The sequence below is a fragment of the Perca flavescens genome, chromosome 23 (genome assembly GCF_004354835.1).
Source record: "Perca flavescens isolate YP-PL-M2 chromosome 23, PFLA_1.0, whole genome shotgun sequence".
Classification (NCBI taxonomy): domain Eukaryota; kingdom Metazoa; phylum Chordata; class Actinopteri; order Perciformes; family Percidae; genus Perca; species Perca flavescens.
Window position 1 is genome coordinate 6,534,798 of NC_041353.1, and position 12,804 is coordinate 6,547,601.

Consider the following 12,804-nt stretch of genomic DNA (forward strand, 5'->3'; position numbering starts at 1 on the left):
TACGGCTCTCTGATTGGTCCGTGCAGTGAGCAGGGACGCTGCTGATTGGCTAGGAGATAAATAACTATAAATACTTTAAAAACAATTCTGAGCACTTCTGTTAGAACCACTTTACACCAGAATACATGGATATAAAAACGTTAGATAAATAGGTAAATAAAATTGCATTTCTTGTTGGATTTATATTAACATTTCATGGATTTATCATTTGAAAGGTGGTTAATGTACACATTTAGTTTTACAAGATGTAAAGGCAGAAATTCAGAGAAAAAAGTAGGCGTTCGGTGCACTACTGACCATTTAAAAACTCAGTCCATCCAAAGTGCCAAGTACAAAAAATGGTGGGTAAACATTAATTTACTTTTTAAATAGGCTGTTTATTTCATAGATTTTCCTGCAAGTAATCAAACATAGTAGGCTAAAATATACTGGAATCAGCCCCCCAGGATGCTAAAATCTAGATATATAGGCTACACTAGAAATACATAATCATAAGAACATTTCCACCTGAAGCAGGCAAGTAATAATGTAATAAACTAATTTCCCATAATCAATTTGCGATTCATATAAATTCTTACATAAATATCGACCATGAACATATAAGCCCAAAGTGGACTCTAAACTGAAGGTAGCCTACAACATTAATGTTTCAGCAAAAAACAGTTCATATGTTGCTTTTAGGATAATGCATTAGCCTATTTGTAACATCGCACAACATCTAATAAAGGTACTTTATTTGTCACATACACGTACATGTAGCGAAATTCATTCTCTGCATTTAACCCAAGGGAGCAGTGGGCAGCCAATGACAGCGCCCGGGGACCAACTCCAGATCTGAGCCAGTGCCTAGATCAAGGGCACTGACTGGAGAACCTAGTACATGTTTTTTGACGGTGGGGGAAACCGGAGCACCAGGAGGAAACCCACGCAAACATGGGGAGAACATGCAAACTCCACACAGAAAGGCCCCGGAACGACCTGGATTCGAACACAGAACCTTCTTGCTGTGAAGCCACAGTGCTAACCATTGGGCCACAATGCTGCATAATGCAGCACTTCTGAACAAAAGTATTACAGATTGAATGATAACACAAAGGCTTGTTGAACTTTTATTGCATATATTTATTTTGCATCATGAGACTAAAACCACTTCGGTAAAGTTAGACAGAAATTGGCAGATTCGCGGGTTTGCGGTTCAATAAATCTTAGATGAAACGTGTTACTTACACAATAGGCAGCTCTATCTAACCGTAGGAAGGTAGACAACAAGCTACAACCCGGTTTTCATCCGAAAGAACCGTCTACTTATGTGGATGAATACAATGCATCCCTGTGCTTTCAGCCGAGCGTCTAGGGACCGTCTGCAAAGTGCAAAACCGAAAGTGGATACAAAGATAAAATTCAACAGCTTCACTGTCATTGAGTCTAGCTCTTCCAAAATCACTCCACACATCTATGGCCTCCCTCTGAACATTCTACACCGACTCATTTTATACAATATGCCTCAGCCTATGTTTTATTGCCAAAAATTCAACACCGTCAATGTTATTGAGTCTAGCTCTTCCAAAATCACTCCACATATCTAGGGCCTCCCTACCAACATACTACACCTTCTTATGATGGGTAAGCAGGCTCAGTCTATTTTTAAATATTTTTATTGTGGATAACATCCAATAGCTTCACAGTTTTTGAGCCCTGTGCTTCCAAATTTAGTCCACACATCTAGGGTCTCCCTATCAACATACTACACCTGCTAATTTTTGAATAGCTGGCCCAGGCTATTTTTTATGTATTTGTATTGTGAAAAAATTCAATACCATCAATGTTATTGAGTCTAGCTCTTCCAAAATCACTCCAACCATGTAGTGTCTCCCTCTGAACATACTACACCTGCCACTTTTTGAGAATCAGGCTCAGCCTATTTTTTATGAATTTCTATTGTGAAAGAAATCAATACCATCAATGTTATTGAGTCTAGTGCTTCCAGATCTACTCCACACATCTAGGGCCCCCCTCTGAACATAAAACACATACATATACATACATACATACATACATATACTCATATACACATATATATATATGTGTGTATATATATATATATATATATATATATATATATATATATATATATATATATATATATATATATACATATATATATACACATATATATATATATATATATATATATATATATATATATATATATATATATATATATATGTGTATATATATATATATACACACACACACAAACACATTTTTTTACAGTGCACAGAGAGGAGCTGCCTCCAGCCCCTCCCCCTCGTGAAGTTGCGTGCCGACACCGTCAACACTGCACTAGCTCAGAGAGGCTATCGTTACGTTAGCTGCTGGTGGTCTTGCTGTGGGATTAACTCTACTAATAAAACCGTTGAAACACCGCGGCCACGCTGCTTTGAAAGCTCCCCGAACCGTTATTTATCAGTCTGGTTGTTACCCCTCTCAGTGGCAGCTCCTCCACCCATATCTTTATAACGGAGCTAACCGCTAACCGGAGCTAACCGCTAATCAGAGCTAGCTCGTTGCCAACCGAGCCTTCAGTTCTGCGTGCCTGTATCCATTAACTGCATGTATGGACTCGAGCCCGAACAAAACCCTTCATTTTATTAAAATGGCTGTAAAAGTTTTAAACTTCAACTCAGAATTGTTTGAATGACAGAGATCAGCTCAAGGTACAGTGTAGCGTTAGCGTGCTAAGTTGATGCTTTCTCTGCGTAGTGCAGACTGATTTGCTCTCGCGAGTCATCAAATCGAGACCAAATCGCAGCCTTTGCGATTAGGAAATCGCGTTTTAACATATCGCGATATTATCGCAAATGCAATTAAACGTTCAGCCCTAGTAAGGAGCCCCCAGATGTGTGGAGTAAATTTGGAAGCACTAGGCTCAATAACAGTGAAGATATTGCATTTTCCTACAATAAAAAGTCTTTAAAAATAGACAGAGCCAGCTATACCTACATAAGATGGTGTAGTATGTTGGTAAGGACCCCCCAGATGTGTGGAGTGAATGTGGAAGCACTAGGCTCAATAACAGTGGAGCTATTGCATTTTTGTACAATAAAAATTCTTTAAAAATAGACAGAGCCTGCTATACCTACATAAGATGGTGTAGTATGTTGGTAAGGAGCCCCCAGATGTGTGTAGTAAATTTGGAAGCACTAGGCTCAATAACAGTGAAGCTATTGGATGTTATCCCCAATAAAAATTCTTTAAAAATAGACAGAGCCTGCTATACCAACATAAGAAGGTGTAGTGTGTTGGTAGGGAGCCCCCAGATGTGTGGAGTAAATTTGGAAGCACTAGGCTCACTAACGGTGACGCTATTGGATGTTATCCCATATAAAAATTCATAAAAAATAGGCTGAGCCTACTTTTCCAACATAAGAATGTGTAGTATGTTTTTTGGGAGGCCCCAGATGTGTGGAATAAATTGGGAAGCTATAGGCTCACTAACTGTCAAGCTATTGGATGTTATCCACAATAAAAAATAATATAAAATAGGGTGAGCCTACTTTTCCAACATAAGAAGGTGTAGTATGTTGGTAGCGAGGCCCCAGATGTGTGGAGTAAATTTGGAAGCACAAGCCTCACTAACGGTGAAGCTATTGGATGTTATCCCATATAAAAATTCATAAAAAATAGGCTGAGCCAGATTCTCAAAAGGTGGCAGGTGTAGTACTGTATGTTCCGAGGGAGGCCATAGATGTGTGGAGTGATTTTGGAAGAGCTAGACTCAATGGCATTGACGGTATTGACATTTTTCCAAATACAAATACATTATAAATAGGCTGAGTCAGATTTTCAAAACTTAGCGGGTGTAGTATGTTCAGAGGGAGGCCATAGATGTGTGGAGTGATTTTGGAAGAGCTAGACTCAATGACAGTGAAGCTCTTGAATTTTTCTCTTTGTATCCACTTTCGGTTTTGCACTTTGTAGACGGTCCCTAGACGCTCGGGTGAAAGCTGAACACTCACAGGGATGCATTGGATTTATCCACATATGTAGACGGTACTTTCGGATAAAAACCAGGTTGTAGCTTGTTGTCTACCTTCCTACGGTTAGATAGAGCTGCCTATTGTGTAAGTAACATGTTTCGATTATGATTTATTGAACCACGAACCCGCGAATCTTACGAATCTGCCAATTTCTGTCTAACTTTACCGAAGTACTAAAACCGTTCTAATCAGAGAGGTGTTGCAGTGATTTGACCAGAGGTGTATAAAGTACTAGAGACCCATACTGGAATAAGAGTACAAGTGCTCTATCAAAAAAGTGACTTGAGTAGAAGTAGAAGTGCTCTTTAAGCCCAACACTTAAGTGGAAGTGCTAAAGTATTCAACATTTTTTGTACTTAAGTATTGCAAGTAGTTTATTTTAAAATGTATTGAAAGTAAAAGTACAAGTATTGTGTTATTTAGTTATTAAAGAAAGCAGTCAAAAGTTTGAATATCATATTGTTTCTATTATGTTGAATGTTTAGCCTACGGCTGTAGCCAAAGGAATTAACAAATATTAAATATTATATTAAAAATAACAAATATTAACAAATACTGAAATAAAATATACAATTATCACACTGTGCAAGTAAAATGAACATCCTTTCCAGCACAGTAACGATTAAAGCCCCCAAAAGCGTAACACACACTAGCTAGTAACATGTGTGATGTAGCTACAGGAAAGTTAGCAAGCTAGCAACATACAGATAAACTAGCAGCCTCACATCACAGGGTCAAATTGTTAACATTCAGGACTCACTGCAGACTCAAACAATTAATAACTTCATGAATAACTTGAATAACTTCATCTGCTGCAACAATGGCTAAATAGAAAGAGTACAAACTTACATGTCTCTGACTTCTGAACGGGTGACCGTAATGAAAAGAAACACGACGCGATCTCGGGGATTTCTTACGTAAATTACGTAGCCGTAACTACACACACTGTAACCTACACAGTCTCCGTAGCGCGAGGAATTTACAACAGTAACGAGTAACAATGCAGCACATAAAAAATGTATCGGAGTAAAAGTATTAAACTTTTAGTACTTAAGTAGAGTAGTGAAGTAGTTCTACTTCGTTACTATACAGCTCTATGGAGCTAAATCGGGGCCAAATGTTTTGTTCATTCAAAAAAAATATATATAGTTGAAAAAATAAAGCTTGAAATTGAAAATTTAAGTTTTGGTCAAAACTTGGAAAAAATAAAACCATGTATTTGAACTAAAAATAAGTGTACCAATTTTTCTTTCAGTTTGAATAAAATATAGATTCAATTCTGGAATTATTTTCCATCCATCCATCCATCTTCGTCCGCTTATCCGGTGTCGGGTCGCGGGGGGAGCAGCTCCAGCAGGGGACCCCAAACTTCCCTTTCCCGAGCAACATTAACCAGCTCCGACTGGGGGATCCCGAGGCGTTCCCAGGCCAGGTTGGAGATATAATCCCTCCCCCTAGTCCTGGGTCTTCCCCGAGGCCTCCTCCCAGCTGGATGTGCCTGGAACACCTCCCTAGGGAGGCGCCCAGGGGGCATCCTTACCAGATGCCCGAACCACCTCAACTGGCTCCTTTCGACGCAAAGGAGCAGCGGCTCTACTCCGAGCTCCTCACGGATGACTGAGCTTCTCACCCTATCTCTAAGGGAGACGCCAGCCACCCTCCTGAGGAAACCCATTTTGGCCGCTTGTACCCTGGATCTCGTTCTTTCGGTCATGACCCAGCCTTCATGACCATAGGTGAGGGTAGGAACGAAAACTGACCCGGTAGATCGAGAGCTTTGCCTTCTGGCTCAGCTCTCTTTTTCGTCCTGGCAGTGCGATAGATTGAATGCAATACCGCACCCGCTGCGCCCGATTCTCCGACCAATCTCCCGCTCCATTGTCCCCTCACTTTCGCGAACAAAACCCCAAGGTACTTGAACTCCTTCACTTGGGGTAAGGACTCATTCCCTACCTGAATTATTTTGAATAAATTATAAATTTTCATTTTTCACTTTTATATTTGTTTTCAGTTCCACATTTCATGTTTTCAGATTCAAAAGTTATTTTTTTACGGCTTCAAATCTTTTTTTTTTTTTCAAATCTTTTTTTTCGGTTTCAGATCTGTTTTTCACTTTCAGATATTTTTTTTTCGGTTTGAGACTTTTGGCCCTGATTTGGCGTGGGGGGCGTGGCTTCAACTCAGAGGGGCGTGGCATTATGAGTGACAGCCTATCAAAGAAGGCAGAAGACTCCTCTTTCATGTTGACTTCAGGGAATGGTGTTACTGTGAGAACTATGACTGAATGCTTTCTATCCACTATATACATGTGATTTTTACTTAAACTGATGCCAGTGACAAAGTTCCATTTAAAAAATGTTTTGGACAACAAATGGTACCAATTACATTATAAGAGCAATAAACTGTGCCAGATTGTGCAGTTCAGCAGGAACAATGACTTCTCCCACTTCCATGTATGACTTATAGCACCACAGTATTCACTGGCACCAGCCCACAGGTAGGACATGTGAAAGATATTAGCATTTTTGAATAGATACTTTGCGACGTTATCCCCTCAGTGGCATTTTTTTTGTGATTAACACATAAAAGGAAAATAGGTGGACAGCTGGACAAAGCTGGCAATCAAGCATCGCTAGCACTAAAGTTAGCATTAACTAACGTTAGCTTCACACTAGCTGGTGTTTTACACTAATTTCAGTGTCCAGCTCAAGTTTTTTTACTTTAACGTGTATTGGTCTTTGTTAACCTCGGTTTGTCAGAATGACCATAACTTGACACTGGCTGCAGTGAAGAAGGTCTCCTTTTATAGAGTAGACAAATATGACTTTACATTAATGCTCTGACCTGATAAATTACGTTTTACACTATAACGTTACATGTAACAGCATGACAGTTATGCCTTACAAAATATGCCAAGTGGGCAAACTTTGAAGGCTTCTACCACAGCCTAACTTAAGTATCAGAATACACTAACTTGTCTTTTTTGTATTTGTATGTCTTACTGTCTGTTTTCTGGACCGTGTGTGTCCGTAATAAAAGCTTTGATTGATTGATTGATTAACAAAGCGGACCAGGACAAGTTATGTTGTTTAAACGAACCATGAAAAGGTAACACTAGCAATGTTAGTTATCTATAATGTTTTACATTATATGTAGACCATTTACATTTTTATATTATATGTTTTATAAGGCTTGTACGGCTGCAGGCAGCCACTGTCGAGTTATGGTCATTCTGACAAACAGAGGTTAACAAAGACCACTACACGTTAAAGTCAAAAACTTGAGCTGGACACTAAAATTGGTGTAAAAACACCAGCTAGTGTGAAGCTAACGTTAGTTAATGCTAACTTTTGTGCTAGCGATGCTTCATTTCCAGCTGTCCACCTATTTTCCCTTTATGTGTTAATGACAAAAAAATGCCACTGCGGGGATAATGTCCCAAAGTATCTATTCAAAAAGGCTAATATCTTTCACATGTCTTACCTGTGGGCTGCGCCAGCAGGTTGCCTTGGCGGAGCGGACGCTATGCTGACTGCCGAGTGAATACTGTGGTGCTACATTCAATGTCATACATGGAAGTGGGAGAGTCATTGTTCCTGCCGAACTGCACAATCAGTTTATTGCTCTTATAGTGTAATTGGTACCATGTGTTGTCCAATACAATTTTTTAAATGGAACTTTGTCACTTGCATCAGTTTATTAAGTAAACATCACATGTATATAGTGGATAGAAAGCATTCAGTCATAGTTCTCACAGTAACACCATTTCCTGAAGTCAACATGACAGAGGAGTCTTCTGCCTTCGTTGTTAGGCTGTCACTCATAATACCACGCCCCTCTGAGTTGAAGCCACGCCCCCCACGCAAAATCAGGGCCAAAAGTCTGAAACCGAAAAAAAATTATCTGAAAGTGAAAAACAGATCTGAAAACGAAAAAAAAGATTTGAAACCGAAAAAAAAAGATTTGAAGGCGTAAAAAAAAAATAAGTTTTGAATCTGAAAACATGAAATGTGGAACTGAAAACAAATATTAAAGTGAAAAATGAAAATTTATAATTTATTCAAAATAATTCCAGAATTTAATCTATATTTTATTCAAACTGAAAGAAAAATTGGTACACTTATTTTAAGTTTGAATACATGGTTTTATTTTTTCCAAGTTTTGACCAAAACTTAAATTTTCAATTTCAAGCTTTATTTTTTCAACTATATATATTTTTTTCAAATGAACAAAACATTTGGCCCTGATTTAGCTCCATACAGCTCTGGATGTGTCCAGTCTTAAGGGCTGCTATAAGTGTTGTGAGCCACCAAGTGTCACTGTCCGAAGCCCCAAAACATCATGGGAGTTCATTCACCATCACCAGAGTGATGGAGAAAGACCTATGGCTCTGACCATCACCAGTGAAAAGTAAGATAAATGTTGTTGCTTCCGGGGGTTACCACTCAAGGGCAGTATCTTGTGTCAAACTCAAGGCCCGCGGGCCAAATCCGGGCCCTCGCACATTCTGATCCGGCCCGCATATCTATTTAGGTTTACAATATATTTTGGCCCACCTAGTTGTGCGCCAAACCAAAAACATGGGAAACTCTTTTTCAACTTGCAATTACGCAACACTCAAAGCAGAATTTGGCAAATTTGCCGACTTTGAGACTCAGAAATTCCTCCAGAAGAAGCAGAGAGTTTGCATATTCAGGCTGTGAAAGAGCTTGTTGTGAGTCGGCTGTGTGGTAGCCTACTTAGAAAATGTAATCATTGTTTTGCTCGATTTGCTAAATTCTAGGATGGCTTTGGAACCGAACCAAACTGTAAATGAGAAGACTATATGAGACATGCAATAATTGAGTCAAAGATATTTTTCTTTTTCGATGAAATAAAAGCATGTCCATAAACTCTACATGTCTGGCCCTTGATGCGATTCTCTTTTTTCCAGTGTGGCCCTTAGTGAAATTGAGTTTGACACCCCTGTTCTAGATTACTTCAATACTTTATCCTCAGATGTAGGCTCAGTTGACTTGTATTAACTTCGGGAGGTTCTCTCATATATTAGACGTAGCCATACCACTTTCATGGTTAAGTTCTGTATGTTAATTAATAATAAATTATTAAACATAATTAAGGCACCACTTGTTATTATTTGTTACTGCTGGATAATTAAATGAATACATTATTGTGTTACTTTGAGGCATTTTAGGTTGAAGTAAACCTAAAAAAAATTAAAAAAAATTTTATGCTGTCATCCTTCTCTGCCTCATCTTCCTCCACCCATTGAGAGAGAGAGAGAGAGACACACTCCCTCCCTCCCTCCCTCTCCTTCAAATGGTCGAGGCAGATGGCTGCCCAGGAGGAACACACTCAGTCTTTTATCCAGCTCAGTAAGAAGACTGAGACACTGTAGACACAGCAGACAAGGCCCCAAATAATCTGGGTTTGTAGGATGAAGCTGCAGTTGTTTTCTATTTATTAAAAATCACCTATCAAAACCCCGAAATTAAAAAAAAACAAGTCTGTCACACATAAAAAGCCATCCTGTTGAGATTTTTTTTAAAATGCCTCTAAAATAGCTTTTTGAACAGGGTGAGACACGGGATTAGCAGAGGATAATGAACGTAGCAGACTGGTCAGAGGAATTAGAATTAGCAGAGGAAAGATTAAATAAAATAATGAAAAGAGAAATTTTAAAAAACACCAAAAAGAAGTAAACATAAGAGGTTAATTCTCGACCTTGGAAACAGCAGCTGGGATCAACCACACCTCACGGCCTTGCTTAGCAGATAGAGTTGTTCATGAATTATAGATTCACAGTAGACGAGTGCAACAGATTTATGAGTTGTTTTACTGTGGTTCTGGTCAGCTGGGTCGCACTGTACTCCTTTGTCCTCATCATCAGTGTGTGTTTTTGTGCAGCTGCAAACAAAGATTGTGAGCTGACCGATCACACTGTCGCCTTTGTTCTGCAGAAGAAGAAAAACAGTCACAGTTTCACCAAAGAGGGAGAGACACACACACACACACACACACACACACACACACACACACACACACACACACACACACACACACACACACACACACACACACACACACACACACACACACAAACATATACACACACACACACACAAACACACACACACACACACACACACAAGTTATGGTTGGTGTTAACCTTTAGGCTGGTAATGAGGTTTCAAATTCAAACTGTAAAAATGTGACCATGCTTTTACTGCCATATTCACGAATATGGTGTGAGGCTGGAGAAGCCTCTGAAACAGCAGGCTGTATGTGGACCATTTTTTTAAACTCTTCATTGATTATTGATTATTATAGTTTAAACCTAAACTAACCTGTGTTCTTGCCTCCTTGTATTATTCTCTCTTCTTTGTTATTTGTTTGCACTCACACTCGCATTATCCTTGGAGGAATTGTATGTGTGGTGGGTTGTGTTTTGTAGCTATATCTCATTTTGGCTTTTCTGTAAGATATTTGTTTTTCTATATGCATGTTTTCTTGATTGGTTTTAGTCCGTTTTTTTTTTATTTTGTCATGCTAAACATTTGTAAATTCACAAGCTACCTGACACTGTGTAAAGTAATTAAAATTAGCTTCAACTTTACTAGCATCAACAAATGCATCACTAATTATAATATAGCCTAATGTAGGCTACACTATTCTGAAATGGACCATTTGAATAATAAGTCCTTTTACTTTTGGTATATAGCCTATTTTGATTCAAATAAATACTTTTGTATCCTACTTTTTACTTTTTGGTCTGTTACCTGTTACAAAAATGGATTTTAGTAGGCCTCTATATGATGTAATTTAGTTTATTCCTGTTTTTTCTTTCACAGTTAGCCTACCCACCATCGGTGTGTTTAGCTCTAAAAAAAAAGGACAACAGAAGCAAAGAGGAGCAAGAAAGAAAAGAAAAAGAGGAATAAAAGAAAGAGAGAAATTTCTTTATTTCTGTGGGTGTGCAGCATGGTGTTCATCAGTTGATCTTCTCTATTTCCTCCCAACAGGTCGGGGGCGCGCGCACACAGGACACAGAGCTGCATCTGTTGAAGGCGCGCTCTGTCCACCCTGCTCCAACCCCAACCAACCGACAGTTGACGGAAGTTATCGAACGGAGCCGAACCGAGCCGAACGCGACACATCCAAACTGAACCTATAAATTGGACACCTAAAAACTGACAAACGGCGGGAGTTGTATCCAGATAGGCTATTATAGGCTATATATAGGCTATAACTTTTTGATACTAGCTAACACAGTAAAAACACAGCAGGGATGACGGCTCTAAGCAGCTGGGAGCTGTGCGTGAAGTACGCCCTCTTCATCTTTAATTTCGTCTTCTGGGTAAGTCACAACATTTGAAATAATAGTGACAAAGTAAGCTCCTGTCTGGAAAACTAACGTTACATTAAAAAAAAACTCTTAGCCCGATTTATTTATTTCCAATGTAAGAGCCACAAATTAGAAATATGTGCATATTATTATAATAATTATCTTTAAGATCAGTGGAATATTAATGGTGAAATGTAATTTAGTAAATTTACTCAAGTACTTTTAAGCTTTGTGCTTATTTTAAACAATACCATTCAATATTGCAATTTGTATGACAGGGCATTTTGTTGGAATTTACAGTTTTTGGACTTAAGCTATTCTAACTGTTTTCAACAGATAACAGGGATGGTCTTTTTTGGTAGCCTAATCTGTGGAGCCATCTATTGTTGACATTTTCAGATAGAAGACTTTCCCACCAGGAAATACCACTTACTGTATGTCCAAACTGAACTGCATGAGCCAATGTTACTGACAACATGTACTGTAGCTGTAAATATCAGATCACTTGGCTACCCTATATTGCTGAATCATGAGAAATAAAGTGGGATTTATTTACTGGAGACCTGTTGAGCAGAGCAGAGTTGACACTTTGGACCTGTTCAGGCCGGGTGTTAACATGGGTCTTGGGTGAGCCGTACAGGTGTGAATGCACACAAGATGCATTAAGGACGCATTGAGATCCGATCGTTTAGGGGTGTCAAACTCAATTTCACTAAGGGCCACACTGGAAAAAGAGAATCGCATCAAGGGCCAGACATGTAGAGTTTATGGAGATGCTTTTATTTCATCGAAAAAGTAAAATATCTTTGACTCAATTATAACATGTCTCATATAGTCTTCTCACTTACAGTTTGGTCCACATAAAGCCCTGAAAAAGTCAGCAAAACTGTTCCAAAGCCATTCTAGAATTTAGCAAATCGAGCAAAACAATGATTACATTTACTAAGTAGGCTACCACACAGCCGACTCACAACAAGCTCTTTCACAGCCTGAATATGCAAACTCTCTGCTTCTTCTGGGGGAATTTCTGAGTCTCAAAGTCGGCAAATTTGCCAAATTCTGCTTTGAGTGTTGCGTAATTGCAAGTTGAAAAAGAGTTTCCCATGTTTTTGGTTTGGCGTACAACTAGGTGGGCCAAAATATATTGTGAACCTAAATAGATATGCGGGCCGGATCAGAATGTGCGAGGGCCCGGATTTGGCCCGCGGGCCTTGAGTTTGACACTTGTGGTTTAGAGTATGTGAATGTGAATGTGTCCTGGGCCACACTGACCGACCGCCTACTGAAGAGAAGTCCTCTGCTTAAGCGTAGCGATCTCAAATTGCGTAAGGTGGCTTTGTCCACAACTTCTGAAAATTTCCAAAAGCCCATGGAGATATATTAGAAGTGTGTCAAACATCTTGGGCGATTTGGTTGACC